This window comes from Aquarana catesbeiana, linkage group LG12 (assembly GCF_042186555.1).
Source record: "Aquarana catesbeiana isolate 2022-GZ linkage group LG12, ASM4218655v1, whole genome shotgun sequence".
Taxonomy (NCBI): domain Eukaryota; kingdom Metazoa; phylum Chordata; class Amphibia; order Anura; family Ranidae; genus Aquarana; species Aquarana catesbeiana.
Window position 1 is genome coordinate 38770145 of NC_133335.1, and position 16362 is coordinate 38786506.

At 44.6% G+C, this 16362-nt stretch overlaps 1 protein-coding gene across 1 annotated transcript in view; it reads left to right on the forward strand.

Moving 5' to 3' along the window:
• GDAP1L1 (ganglioside induced differentiation associated protein 1 like 1) overlaps window positions 1–16362 on the forward strand; it is a 74295-nt gene that overhangs the window by 22319 nt on the left and 35614 nt on the right. The window lies entirely within an intron of this gene.

Sequence of the window (16362 nt, forward strand, 5' to 3'; positions counted from 1 at the left end):
TTGGTCCACTCTTCTATACAGATCTCCTTGGTTTCTTGGGTGTCGCTTGGCAACTCCAAGTTTCAGCTTCCTCCCTAAATTTTCTATAGGATTAAGGTCTGGAGACTGGCTAGGTCACTCCATGGCCTTAATGTGTTTTTTCTTGAGCCACTCCTTTGTTGCCTTGGCGGTATGTTTTGGGTCATTGTCATGCTGAAAGACCCATCCATGACCCATCTTCAGTGTTTTGGCTGAGGGAAGAAGGTTCTCATCCAAGATTTTACAATACATGGCCCCCCGTCTATTGGTCCCTCAATGCGGCAAAGTCGGTGTGTACCTTTAGCAGAGAAACCGCCCCAAAGCATAATGTTTCCACCTCCATGCTTGACGGTAGGGGTGGTGTTTTTAGGGTCGGGTCATAGTAAGCATTTTTCTTCCTCTAAACATGGCGAGTCCCCCTCCTTAAGAAGGCACATGTACAGTCAATGAACATCTAAATGATTCAGAGAAGGGTTGGGAGAGAGTGCTGTGGTCAGAGGAGACCAAAATTGAGCTCTTTGGCATTAACTCAACTCGCAGTGTTTGGAGGAAGAAAAATGCTGACTATGACCCTAAGAACACATCCCTACAGTCAAGGTAAATTGGTGACAAACATGGTATACATGTGTAAAATCAGCAGGTAGATGAATAAATAGATAAAGTGCAATAAAATCAAATGTCCCATGTGCCACTCTATGCACAAAATAGCAATCAAACAAAATTCATTAGTCAATCAAAAGTTGATGGGTAAGTGATGAATCCCTTCACCAAGAACAGTGACTGAATGGCTAATGCCTAGCCAATCCAATGTGATGACACCTCTGTGTGCACTAGCCTCTCACCTTACTGCTGTAAGGTAACAGCGTGAAAAATCTTAGCCAAGTGCTTCAAACTTGGGGGGGTTCTCTAGGGGTCCTTCTCTGGTAGGTCTGACTGGTGGTTCCTTATGGTGATCGGTTCCTCCTCTATGGTATTCTCGATATCAGTAGTAAATGTGGAAGAAAGGTTCCAGATAGTGTAGTAACATTTCATAAAATTTATTAAAGTAAAAGCATAGCTGGTACATTCACTTTTAAAAGGAATTAACAAACAATCAATGAGCGGCGAGCTCGTACTCCTGCGTCACTTCCAGTTTTGCCTATCACTCAATCCTGACACGTAGCATCACGCCCACATAACTTCATCAGGAATAAGGACAGGCAGGGATGGGTGTCCTTAAATAGTATCGTTCGATTACATTGTGGCGGCCATTTTCTCGTAGCTCACTATTGAAATCTATTGTGGTGGCCATTTTGCAATAGTCTCCCATATGGATATTATTATAGCAGCCATTTTATCGTAGTCTCGTGTTCACTTAGCATATTCCGGTCATAATTTCTAAGACTCAGGACCAGAGATTGTAAATAAATATTGATAAGATGAATTGATAAGTTATATTATGGGCATTGACCTATAAGAACAAATGAGATATAGAGAAAACAATTACCTTAAATAACGACTAGGGGGTATGCATAGAGCCCAGGGATATCGGAGGCAAGGCAGGAATAAACATAAAGCCTGGGCTATGATGATTATGACAGATGAATAAAAATAAAAATAAAATTGAAAACTGTGCAGGCTTAAATATACACTCTGACACATGAATAAAGCAACGTTGTCCCCCAAAGTGAAAAACTGCTAAATGGACACAGGTATGAGTGAGAGATAAAGCAGAGAGGCACTGATCACAGCACCTAATTATTGTATCGGAGACCAGTAAAGGCAATAGATATCAGAAATTATGAAGAGGAAATTAATGAAATAAAGGTCTGACAGAGAAAATTAATGTAGGGAGTATGGCAAATTTATTGATGAAATAAAAGCCTAATTTAAAAACTAGATGTAGACAGTACAACAATCACTAATATTACATATGGGGATAATCAAAAATCGTTGATGAAACAATTTAAATCAAACTCAATGTTGAGTCCATGAGGTGTAAATGTATCCATTAAAAATATCCATTTTGATTCAAGTTGACTGAGGCTTCTAACCCCGTGGCTACCTCATCAGTGTTTATGTAGGGTACAATTCCCCAAAATGTCAACTGTGTGGGATCTTTATTGTGAAATTTGGCAAAATGTTTGGACACACTATGCTTATCATATCCTTTCAGGATATTTTGAACATGTTCTTTTAGACAGATCCTCAGGAGTCTCTGTACCACCAATATATCATAAATATTATCAACAGAAGACAGGAGTGGCCATGGGAGCCAAGTTTGCAGCTAGTGTGGCTCAATGGGAAGAAGAATACATTTTTTGCAATCCACTGACGGAACTTGTACGCTACAGAAGGTATATTGACGATGTTTTCATCTTGTGGAAGGGCGAATGTGAAAAGCTACAAGAATTTCTCATCTCAAATCAAATTATCATGGGAAATGAATGATAAAACCTTATCCTTCATTGATCTAGAAACTACCAATCTAGGAGATTATATAGCACCAGCTAAAATGACAGGAAACAGATTTGTACATAAAGGAGACAAAAAGGGATTTAGAGAAGAAAAAATTACTGAGGTAGCACAAATGGATAGAGGAAAACTGATTAGAGACAAGACACAACAAGATCGTCAATTTGATCAAGTACCTATTATTCTTGATTATAGTATACAATATAGAAAAATAGAGAAGATAATACAACATCACTGGCATATTTTACATATTTTACAGACAGACATCTTCAGGGTATATTATCTAATAAACCTAGAATCATTTACAAAAGAGCTCCCACCATCCGTGATCAGGTGGTCAAAAGCATTATAGATCCTCCAAAAAAGGGTACCTTCTTTACTGGAAAGGGTTTCTACCCCTGCAAAAGATGCTTCACATGTACACGAACCAAACGTCCCAATGAAAAAAAGTTCAACTTTAAATCAACAAGTAATGGAACTGTGTATGATACACAAGATTTTATAGGATGCAATACTGAGGGGGCAGTATATGCCTTAGAATGTAGCTGCGGACTGCAATATATTGGTCGTACAAAGAGACTCCTGAGGATCCGTCTAAAAGAACATGTTCAAAATATCCTGAAAGGATACGATAAGCATAGTGTGTCCAAACATTTTGCCAAATTTCACAAGATCCCACACATTTGAAATTTTGGGGAATTGTACCCTACATAAAACACTGAAGAGGTAACCATAAGGTTAGAACCCTTAGTCAACTTGAATCAAAATGGATATTTTTAATGGTTCCCATAACACCTCATGGACTCAACATTGAGTTTGATCTAAATTGTTTCATCAACGATTTTTGATTACCCCATATGTAATATTAAGCCTGCTCAGTTTTTAATGCTATTTTTATTCATCTGTCATAATCATCATGGCCTAGGCTTTATGTTTATTCCTGCCTTGCCTCCAGTATCCCTGGGCTCTATGCATAACCCCTAGTTGTTATTTAACGTAATCGTTTTCTCTATATCTCAGTTGTTCTTATAGGTCAATGCCCATAATATAACATATCAATTCATCTTATCAATATTTATTCACGATCTCTGGCCCTGGGTCTTAGGCATTGTGACTGCAATATGCCAAGTGAACACGAGACTACGATAAAATGGCCTCAATAATAATATCCATATGGGAGACTATAGCAAAATGGCCACCGCAATAGATTTCAAAAGTGAGCTACAAGAAAATGGCTGACACAATGTAATTGAACTACACTTTTTAAGGACACCCATCCCTGCCTGTCGTTATCCCCTAATGAAGTCACGTGGGTGTAAAGCTACACGTCGGGATTGAGAGATAGGTCAAACCGGAAGTGACGCAGGAGTAAGAGCTTGCCGCTCGTAGATTGTTTGTTTGTTAATTCCTTTTAAAAGTGAGTTTACCAGCTATGCTTTTACTTCAATAAATTTTATAAAATGTTACTACACTATCTGGAACCTTTCTTCCACATTTACCACTGATATCGAGGATACCATAGAGGAGGCACCATTTACCATAAGGAACCACTAGTCAGACCTACCAGAGAAGGACCCCTAGAGGACCCCTGAAGGCCGTTTGAAGCACTTGGCTAAGAATTTTCTTGCTGTTACCTTACAGCAGTAAGGTGAGAGGCTAGTGCACACAGAGGTGTCATCACATTGGATTGGCTAGGCATCAGAAATTCATTCACTGTTCTTGGTGAAGGGATTCATCACTTATTCATCCTTTTGATTGACTTATGAATTACTATTTTGTTTGAGTGCTATTTTGTGCATAGATTGGCACATGGAGCATTCGATTTTATTGCACTTTATCCATTTATTCATCTACCTGCTGTTTTTACACATGTATACCATGTTTGCCACCAATTTACCTTGAATCACATTAACACTTTGTTTGCACAAGTTTATTGTGGGATTATTTATACACATATATATTTAAATATTCATTTATTGATGCTCTTTGCACTTGCACTTTAAGCGGATGTTTTTCATCTATTACATACTATCTGGTATTCAACAGCGCAGCACCACTATTATTACACTTTTATTTTCATCTACCATGGATTAGCTGGAGGGAGCTGAAACTTCGAGTTGCCAAGAAACCGTAAGCATTTAGAGAAGATCTATAAAGGAGAGCACTAAAATCCCTCCTGAGATGTGTGCAAACCTGGTAACCAACTACAAGAAACGTCTTACCTACGTGCTTGCCAACAAAGGTTTCTCCACCAAGTACCAAGTCATGTTTTGCTTGGGGATCAAATACTTATTTTACTCACTGACCTGCAACTTAATTTATAGCATTTGTTTCATGTGTTTTTTTTGGATTTTTGGTTGATATTCTGTCTTAATCATTCAAAATACTATTATAATAAAAATGATAGACCCTTAATTTCTTTGTAAGTGGGCAAACTTACAAAATCTGCAGGGGATCAAATGATTTTTACCACTGTATGACCAAAGCTTTTTTGGCCATGCTTCCCTTGTGGGTCAAAGGAGTGCCCTCACTTTTGCTCTCCTGTGACCCAGAATCAGCTGACTGTGGGTTATTGCCTGCTAGGGATGAGCTTCGTGTTCGAGTCGAACCCATGTTCGACTCGAACATCGGCTGTTCGATCGTTCGCCGAATTGCGAACGTTATGGGCCGTTCGCGCTAAATTCGTGTGGCGCGTCACGGCCCATAATTCACTGCGGCATCGCAGTGCATTGCTGGCTGATGATTGGCCAAGCATGCACTATGACCCGCATGCTTGGCCAATCACAGCGCCGTCAGTAGAGAGAGCTGTAATTGGCCAAAGCCAGGGTGGCTTTGGCCAATTATGGCTCAGGGGATTTAGTACACACCCCACACTATATAAGGCCGCCTGCACGGCGGCCCTGTGTAGTGTGTGTTCCGGTGTGCTGAGAGATAGAGAGAGAGAGAGACAGTGTCATTTGATTTGAGTTAGATAGATTAGGCAGAACAGTCAGTCAGTTAGCTGCACTTACAGTGTATTGTGTATATATATGCATCCCAGGTGTTGCATATATATATATACACTGTATTCAGTTTAGCTAGATCCGTTCCTGTTATCTTCTATCTAGACTATTTACATTTAATGCAGTGCGTCCTGCTCACAGTGTTCAGCTAGATCCGTTCCTGTTATCTTCTAGACTATTTACATTTAGTGCAGTGCGTCCTGCTCACAGTGTTCAGCTAGATCCGTTCCTGTTATCTTCTAGACTATTTACATTTAGTGCAGTGCGTCCTGCTCACAGTGTTCAGCTAGATCCGTTCCTGTTAAATTCCTACTGACAGGCAGGCTTGTCTGGTTACAGTATATAAAGCTACCTGAAGAAAATTACAGGTGTTCTATTTGATCCTATTAGTACCACGGTCAGGCAGCTAGACTATTTACATTTAGTACAGTGCGTCCTGCTCACAGTGTTCAGCTAGATCCGTTCCTGTTATCTTCCTACTGACAGGCAGGCTTGTCTGGTTACAGTATATAAAGCTACCTGAAGAAAATTACAGGTGTTCTATTTGATCCTATTAGTACCACGGTCAGGCAGCTAGACTATTTACATTTAGTACAGTGCGTCCTGCTCACAGTGTACAGCTAGATCCGTTCCTGTTATCTTCCTACTGACAGGCAGGCTTGTCTGGTTACAGTATATAAAGCTACCTGAAGAAAATTACAGGTGTTCTATTTGATCCTATTAGTACCACGGTCAGGCAGCTAGACTATTTACATTTAGTACAGTGCGTCCTGCTCACAGTGTTCAGCTAGATCCGTTCCTGTTATCTTCCTACTGACAGGCAGGCTTGTCTGGTTACAGTATATAAAGCTACTTGAAGAAAATTACAGGTGTTCTATTTGATCCTATTAGTACCACGGTCAGGCAGCTAGACTATTTACATTTAGTACAGTGCGTCCTGCTCACAGTGTTCAGCTAGATCCGTTCCTGTTATCTTCCTACTGACAGGCAGGCTTGTCTGGTTACAGTATATAAAGCTACCTGAAGAAAATTACAGGTGTTCTATTTGATCCTATTAGTACCACGGTCAGGCAGCTAGACTATTTACATTTAGTACAGTGCGTCCTGCTCACAGTGTTCAGCTAGATCCGTTCCTGTTATCTTCCTACTGACAGGCAGGCTTGTCTGGTTACAGTATATAAAGCTACTTGAAGAAAATTACAGGTGTTCTATCCCAGCTTAGTGCAGCTACAGGCCATTAGTATGTCTGGAAGGCCAAGAAGGAGAGGCAGACAGTCACAAGCCAATAAGAGAGGGCAAGCAGGCTCTGTGTCTAGTGCTGGTCGTGGAGACGGTGCATCCTCATCAGCACGTGGCCATGGGACACGCTTGGCCTTTTTTTCGGCAGCTGGCCGTGTTGAGCCGCAACATGCGGAAGACTTGGTCGAGTGGATGACCAAGCCGTCCTCATCCTCCTCATCCTCTCTCACCCATGCCCAGGGTGCTTTGTCTGGCAAAGCAGCGGCCTCTTCCCTCAGCTCAATGTCATCAGTGACTCCTTCCCTAGCTCCACCATGTCCTCATGAGGATTCCCTCGAACTGTTTGACCACAGTGTTGGGTACATGCTCCAGGAGGATGCCCAGCGTTTGGAAGGCTCTGATGACGATACTGAGCTCGATGAAGGCAGTAACATGAGCACGGACAGAGGGGGTGCCCAAGAAGGACAGCAATCTGGCAGTCATGCTCCCCCTGCTGCAGCATACTGCCAGGTTTGCTCCAGTGATGAGGAGGGAGGGGATGATGAGGTCACTGACTCAACGTGGGTGCCTGATAGGAGAGAGGAGGAGGAGGAGGAGGAGGAGGAGGAGGAGGAGGCGGCGGCACATCACCAACGAGGCAGGATGCCCTCCAGGGGCCAGCCTAAGGGCAGCACATTGACTGCATCACACCCCAAAGCTCCACATGTGCAGGGCACTGCAGTCTCTGCGCGTTATTCAAAAAGTTCTTTGGTGTGGGCCTTTTTTGAGACGAGTGCATCAGATCGCACCGCTGCTATTTGCAACATATGTCTCAAGCGTATCTCGCGTGGCCAAAACATCTCCCGCTTGGGTACCACATGCTTGACCAGACATATGTTGACCTGCCATGCAGTTCGTTGGCAAGCGTATCTAAAAGACCCACACCAAAGAACAAAGAGGATCTCTCCTTGCTCCTCATCAGCTGAGATTTCCAACCCCACTAGACCTTCAGTCCTCTCTGAGACCTGCAGTGAGAGGAATGAAGGTGTAGAATTAGGTGTGTCACAGCCAAGTACTTGTGGGCAATCTGCTTTTGGTACACCGACGTCAGATTGTACCAGGCAAATTTCCCTGCCCCAGCTGCTGCACCGCCGAAAGAAGTTTGCTCCCAGCCATCCACATGCCCAGCGGTTGAATGCTAGCTTGGCAAAATTGCTAGCACTTCAACTGCTGCCTTTTCAGTTGGTAGACTCTGCCCCCTTCCGTGAGTTTGTGGAATGTGCGGTTCCTCAGTGGCAGGTACCCAAACGCCACTTTTTCTCACGGAAGGCGATTCCGGCTCTCTACCGGCATGTGGAAGGCAATGTCCATGCCTCGCTGGACAGGGCGGTCAGCGGTAAGGTGCATATTACCGCTGACTCATGGTCCAGCAGGCATGGACAGGGACGTTACCTAAGTTTCACGGCGCATTGGGTGACTCTGCTGGCAGCTGGGAAGGATGCAGGACAAGGTGCAGTAGTGTTGGAGGTTGTTCCGCCACCACGCCTCCAAAATGCTGATTGTGATACACCTCTCTCCTCCACCCCCTCCTCTTCTTCTTCCTCCATGGCCTCTTCCTCGGAACCAGCGGTGCTCCGTAGGCGTTCAAGGGGCTACGCAAGTACGCAGGCCAAAAGATGCCATGCGGTGCTTGAGCTGGTGTGCTTGGGGGACAGGAGCCACACTGGGGCAGAGGTTTTGTCAGCTCTGCAGGGGCAGGTTCAGAGGTGGTTGACGCCACGCCAACTTAAGGCAGGAATGGTGGTTTGCGACAATGGCGCCAACCTCCTCTCTGCCCTCCGACAGGGACAAATGACCCATGTGCCCTGTTTGGCTCACGTCCTTAACTTGGTGGTGCAGCGGTTCTTGGGCAGGTACCCGGGCTTACAGGATGTCCTGAGGCAGGCCAGGAAAGTCTGTGTGCATTTCCGCCGGTCATATAATGCCAGTGCTCGGCTGACGGACCTCCAAAAGGAGTTTAACCTGCCCAAGAACCGCCTAATCTGTGACATGCCCACCAGGTGGAACTCAACGTTGGCCATGCTGCAGCGGCTGCACACGCAGCAGAGGGCCATCAATGAGTACCTGTGCGACTATGGCACCAGGACAGGGTCAGGGGAGCTTGGTTTTTTTTCCCCACGCCAGTGGGCCATGATCAGGGATGCATGCACTGTCCTGTCACCATTCGAGGAGGCCACGAGGATGGTGAGCAGTGACAGTGCATGCATCAGTGACACTGTCCCCCTTGTCCACCTGTTGGAGCACACGCTGCGTGGAATAATGGACAGGGCACTTGAGGCAGAACAGAGGCAGGAAGAGGAGGACTTCCTTAGCTCTCAAGGCCCCCTTTATCCAGACAGTGTTCCTGCGTGCCCGCCGATCACACAGGAAGAGGACGAGGAGGAAGAGGAGGAGGAGGAAGATTGTGTCAGTATGGAGGTGGAGCCTGGCACTCAGCATCAGCAGCAGTCTTTAAGGGATCAGTCCCAAGAAACACATGGACTTGTACGTGGCTGGGAGGAGGTGGCTGCGGACCATGTCGTTCTTAGTGACCCAGAGGACTCCGGACCGAATGCCTCAGCAAACCTACGCTGCATGGCCTCCCTGATCCTGCAAAGCCTGCGTAAGGATCCTCGTATTCGTGGTATCAAGGAGAAGGACCAATACTGGCTGGCAACCCTCCTTGATCCACGTTACAAGGGTAAGGTTGCGGACCTTATCTTGCCATCGCAGAGGGAGCAGAGGATGAAACATCTTCGGGAGGCCTTGCAGAAAGGTCTGTGCAACGCGTTCCCAGAGACTGGGAGGTTACAAACTCCTGTTTCTGGACAACGTGTTGCTGAGGCTTCGGTCAGTCAAAGAAGGAGCGGTGGAGAAGGTGGCCGTCTGACCGATGCGTTCAGACAATTTTTTGGTCCGCAGCCCCAAGGTATGATCGGTTCCAGCAACCATCGCCAGCGTCTGTTTTACATGGTGCAGGAATACCTAGTGGCAAGATCAGACTTGGACACCTTTCCCACCGAAAATCCTCTGGGTTACTGGGTCTTGAGGATGGATCACTGGCCAGAGCTTGCACAGTATGCAATTGAGCTACTGGCCTGTCCTGCATCCAGCGTTCTTTCGGAACGCACATTCAGTGCTGCTGGAGGCGTGGTAACCGATCACAGGGTGCGTCTGTCCACCGACTCGGTCGATCGGCTGACCTTCATAAAAATGAATGAGTCTTGGATCACCACCAGCTACCAAGCACCTGATGCTGATGTAACCGAATAATTTTTTTTGAAATCTCAGATCCCTTCAAAGACTGCCTATGCTGATGCTGAGTGACTATCCCTGAGTAATTATCCTCTTCCTCCTCAATCATCACGCTGATAGCTTGTAAGAACATTTTTGGTTCTGGGCGCCACCACCAGTGCCTAAGGCACAATTTTTCAGCCCCTGTTTATTTTTGATGTAATACTTTGCAGCAGGGCTCGTTCCTGCATTCCAACTAGAGTGTCTGTGAGGGGTTGCAGTGTTGTGGCACCAGCACCAGTGCCTAAGGCCCAATTTTTCTGCCCCTGTCTAACAGGGGCGTGTAATTACAATTTTTGATGCAATACTTTGCAGCAGGGCTCGTTCCTGCGTTCCAACTAGAGTGTCTGTGAGGGGTTGCAGTGTTGTGGCACCAGCACCAGTGCCTAAGGCCCAATTTTTCTGCCCCTGTCTAACAGGGGCGTGTAATTACAATTTTTGATGCAATACTTTGCAGCAGGGCTCGTTCCTGCGTTCCAACTAGAGTGTCTGTGAGGGGTTGCAGTGTTGTGGCACCAGCACCAGTGCCTAAGGCCCAATTTTTCTGCCCCTGTCTAACAGGGGCGTGTAATTACAATTTTTGATGCAATACTTTGCAGCAGGGCTCGTTCCTGCGTTCCAACTAGAGTGTCTGTGAGGGGTTGCAGTGTTGTGGCACCAGCACCAGTGCCTAAGGCCCAATTTTTCTGCCCCTGTCTAACAGGGGCGTGTAATTACAATTTTTGAAGCAATACTTTGCAGCAGGGCTCGTTCCTGCGTTCCAACTAGAGTGTCTGTGAGGGGTTGCAGTGTTGTGGCACCAGCACCAGTGCCTAAGGCCTAATTTTTCAGCTCCTGTTCAACAGGGGCATGTAATTACAATTCTTGATCTAATATTTCACAGCAGGGCCCTGTGAGGGCTTACAGTGTTGTGGCCACAGCAACACCTAAGGCCCAAATTTCTGCTGAGTATATAGGGCAGGACCCTACTTTCAAACATCTAACTTACAAACGACTCCTACTTGCAAACGGAAGGAGACAACAGGAAGTGAGATGAAATCTACCCCTAGGAAGGGAAATTCTTTCCTGTAAGAGTTAATATGGGAAAACAATTTCTCCTTTCCACTGATGCTTTCCAATCCTTGTTCCACAAAAAAACCCAAATTTTCAAAAAACATTTTTCATTGGGACAAAAAAGTGAGGTGAAATCTTCTGAAGAGGAGGAAAGACAGCAAAACAAATGTCACAGGGGTGATAACCCTTCCCTATGTTTTCCAAAAAGCTTAGAAAAGATTTTTTGGCTGGAGCTAAACACGTTAAAAATGTTCAAAATTACAAACAGATTCTACTTAACAACAAACCTACAGTCCCTGTCTTGTTTGCACCGCCTGTATACTGCTGTTCAGAGTATATAGGGCCTGGTGGCCCCACACCTTTCCTTATTTTAATTTGGGTGCGGGGTTCCCCTTAATATCCATACAAGACCCAAAGGGCCTGGTAATGGACTGGGGGGTACCCATGCCGTTTGTCTCACTGATTTTCATCCATATTGCCATGACCCGACATGACATTAAACCCGCAAGCAGTTTTAAATGAGATTTTTTCCTTTAAAAATGACATTTGGTGCAGGGACTGTTCTAAACATGGGAAACACGCGTCACTTTACAGGCATACTATAGACACCCCCCAGGTACGATATTTAAAGGAATATTTCACTTTTTTTTTTTTACTTTAAGCATCATTAAAATCACTGCTCCCGAAAAAACGGCCGTTTTTAAAAGTTTTTTTTGCATTGATACATGTCCCCTGGGGTAGGACCCGGGTCCCCAAACCCTTTTTAGGACAATACCATGCAAATTAGCCTTTAAAATGAGCACTTTTGATTTCGAACGTTCGAGTCCCATAGACGTCAATGGGGTTCTAACGTTCGTGCGAACTTTCGGTCCGTTCGCGGGTTCTGGTGCGAACCGAACCGGGGGGTGTTCGGCTCATCCCTATTGCCTGCTATCAGCTGACATCCCAGAGCTGCTCCGGGCTTTGGAAGGGTCCATTCCCAACCATATTGTCAGGATGCACCCAGGCTCCAGTTCTCAGTGCGTGTCTGAAAACCAAAGCAAATTGCACCCATCCCCTCTCCAACCCGGGGTTCCAGAGAGCAGAGCAAAGAGTAGTGGCTAACCGTCACTGACCTCCGCTCTGAAAAGGCTAAAAACCGAGCGATCAGTGGTCATGTGATCACTCAGGCTTAGAGCTGTCGAGGGAGGGCTGTAGCATACAGTGGGGACGGAAAGTATCCAGACCCACTTAAATTTTTCACTCTTTGTTATATTGCAGCCATTTGATAAAATGAATATTATTATTATTATTATACGAGATTTATATAGGGACAACACAATTACAGTACAGCTCAATATAAAAGGGACAGGAGGGCCCTGCTCGTAGAGCTTACATTCTAAAGGGAGGGGGTGGTGGTACAAAAAGTAATAGCTGCAAAGAACGATTTGATGGGGGTGGCTCAGGGACAGTTATGTGGGTGTGGGATAGGCTTCCCTGAATAAATGAGTTTTCAGGGATCTCCTAAAGGTGGACAGGGTAGGGGCTGATCGGACATACTGGGGCAGGGAATTCCAGAGGATGGGAGAGGCTCTGGAGAAGTCCTGAAGGCGAGCATGGGAGGAGGTAACAAGGGAGCTAGAGAGCAGGAGGTCCTGGGAGGAATGGAGGGGGCGATTTGGGCGATATCTGCAGATGAGGTTGGTTATGTAGATGGGGGCGATGTTGTGAAGAACCTTGTATGTTATGGTTAGCATAACCATAAAATCATTTAAGTTAATTTTTTTCCTCATTAATGTACACACAGCACCCCATATTGATATAAAAACACAGAATTGTTGACATTTTTGCAGATTTATTAAAAAAGAAAAACTGAAATATCACATGGTCCTAAGTATTCAGACCCTTTGCTCAGTATTTAGTAGAAGCACTCTTTTAATCTAATAAAGCCATGAGCCAAGAAGTTTTTCACACCTGGATTTGGGGATCCTCTGCCATTCCTCCTTGCAGATCCTCTCCAGTTCTGTCAGGTTGGATGGTAAACGTTGGTGGACAGCCATTTTTAGGTCTCTCCAGAGATGCTCAATTGGGTTTAAGTCAGGGCTCTGGCTGGGCCATTCAAGAACAGTCACGGAGTTGTTGTGAAGCCACTTCTTTGTTATTTTAGCTGTGTGCTTAGGGTCATTGTCTTGTTGGAAGGTAAACCTTTGGCCCAGTCTGAGCTCCTGAGCACTCTGGAGAAGGTTTTCGTCCAGGATATCCCTGTACTTGGCCGCATTCATCTTTCCCTCGATTGCAACCAGTCGTCCTGTCCCTGCAGCTAAAAAACACACCCACAGCATGATGCTGCCACCACCATGCTTCACTGTTGGGACTGTATTGGACAGGTGATGAGCAGTGCCTGGTTTTCTCCACACATACCGGTTAGAATTAAGGCCAAAAAGTTCTATCTTGGTCTCATCAGACCAGAGAATCTTATTTCTCACCATCTTGGAGTCCTTCAGGTGTTTTTTTAGCAAACTCCATGTAGGCTTTCATGTGTCTTGCACTGAGGAGAGGCTTCCGTTGGGCCACTCTGCCATAAAGCCCCGACTGGTGGAGGGCTGCAGTGATGGTTGACTTTCTACAACTTTCTCCCATCTCCTGACTGCATCTCTGGAGCTCAGCCACAGTGATCTTTAGGTTCTTCTTTACCTCTCTCACCAAGGCTCTTCTCCCCCGATAGCTCAGTTTGGCCAGACGGCCAGCTCTAGGAAGGGTTCTGGTCATCCCAAACATCTTCCATTTAAGGATTATGGAGGCCACTGTGCTCTTAGGAACCTTAAGTGCAGCAGAAACTTTTTTGTAACCTTGGCCAGATCTGTGCCTTGCCAAAATTCTGTCTCTGAGCTCTTCAGGTAGTTCCTTTGACCTCATGATTCCCATTTGCTCTGACATGCACTGTGAGCTGTAAGGTCTTATATAGACAGGTGTGTGGCTTTCCTAATCAAGTCCAATCAGTATGATCAAACACAGCTGGACTCAAATGAAGGCGTAGAACCATCTCAATGATGATCAGAAGAAATGGACAGCACTTGAGTTGAATATATGGGTGTCACAGCAAAGGGTCTGAATACTTAGGACCATGTGATATTTCAGTTTTTCTTTTTTAATAAATCTGCAAAAATGTCAACAATTCTGTGTTTTTCTGTCAATATGGGGTGCTGTGTGTACATTAATGAGGAAAAAAATGAACTTAAATGATTTTAGCAAATGGCTGCAATATAACAAAGAGTGAAAATTTTAAGGGGGTCTGAATACTTTCCGTCCCCACTGTAACACCAATGCTGTGGCATAGAGGTGAGCATGTTTATTTGTTTTTTATAACCCCAAACTTATCCTTTAAAGTGTATGTGAACCCTACCAATCAATGTATTTGCCCCTGATTGGTCTGATTAACCCCTTGATGCCGGCCGCATGCACAGCGGGTGGGCCTTAACGCAGAGCTGCCGCATATATGCGACCCTGTTAAAACAACTTACAGTGCTGAGAGCACACTCCCTGCATGGTAGCCAGTCGGTACAGTTTACATGCATGTGACAGCCAATCAGAGTGGTCACATAACCCAAATGCCCACCTCCACCTCCCAGCTTTTAGAGCTCTTAAAGGGGTGGGAGGCGGTCGGTGGGAAGGGGTTATTATACAATTGAAAGTGGTTTGTGATATCTGTTTGATAAGTGCAAAAACATCCTTCTGGAAATCTTGTCGGCTGATTACTTCCTGTGCCCTTTGCCCTTGTTGAGCGTTGTTCTCCGCTCCCTCTGTAAACTTCAGGACACTTCTTCTATGTTATGGAGTTGAGAAGAGGGGGAAGTAATTTGTAGTCCTGTCTTAAGTGACAACACTGCTCATCCACAGATACAGTGGGTGTTGCCACACTAGGACAGGAAGTGTTTTACTGACAGGATCACCAGGTGAATAGAATAGAAAAAAAAGTCTGGTTTTAAGATAGGGCATCAGACTGCTGATGCTACTCGGCGCTTAGTTAATATTATTCATTTAGCTAATAAAAATGGAATGCCTTCTCTGCTCCTTGATTTGGATGAAGAGAGGTCATTCGATAGAATATACTGGGAATATCTAGCGCAAGTGCTTACCAGTTTTGGGTTCACAGGTCCGATCTACACCGCTATAATGGCCTTGTACACAAACCCATCTGCCAAAGTATATGTATCTGGCATGCTGTCAACTCTATTCAATATATCTAATGGCACTCATCAAGGGTGCCCACTGTCACCACTTACCTTCAACTTATTGATGGAACCTATGGCCACATATATATACGTTCTCATTCCCATATTGTGGGCTTCCCAGTGGGAGATGGTAATGCATACTGTCAGCCTTTTCGTAGATGACATCATTTTAATGCTGACATGAAGTCCTCTCTGGCTTCGGTACATCAAGCACTACAATTCTTTAACAGAGTGTTCTATAATTAAGTAAACAAGACAAAATCGTACATCCTTGACCTGGGAGTACCTTCTAGAATCAAAAACTGTTTTAAAAATACATTTCCCTATGTATGGAAAGATTGAGGAATTGACTATTTAGGTATTACAGTTACTCATCAGGCTGATGAAAACTATACCCCTTTTCTCAACTCTTTTCGCACCAAATTGGATAAGTTAGCGCAATATGAATTATCATGGTCATGATGATTAGCAGCTTTCAAAATGCAGATACTTCCACAATTGCTGTATATATTTAGAACATTACTTATACCTGTACCAAATTCTTATTTTTTTTTATCTCTGCAATCCACACTGAATAAATACTTATGGCAGGGTAAGAAAGCATGCTGTGCATTCAGCAAACTAGTTAAATTAAGATAAGCGGGAAGAGTTGGCCATACTCACATACGTGATTATTATATAGCTTCGATTCTTGCCCAATTGAAAATGTGGTTTACCCCTCTACCAGATACTTTGTGGGCAGTACTTGAGCAGTATAAGATACCGGGAGGAAACTTGTATACCGTAACTACTTAATAACAACTCCCCATATGCCCCGTGTACATACCAATCTCCCACCAACCACTGAAACTTCAGTGGTGGCTTGGCTTAACCATTAGAAGGCCTCACCTACAAGCCATAAACTAACTCTCCTGAAATCTTCAATAACTGCCTTATCTCTTCTCATACCTGATCTTGTTCTTGCAACTTGGTGTGCTAAAGGTATCCTATGTTAGGATGACATATACGTTGGCCCAGCCATTAAAACGTATTGGGTATTGCAGTTAGAATATTCTCTCCATTCTACTGAACAT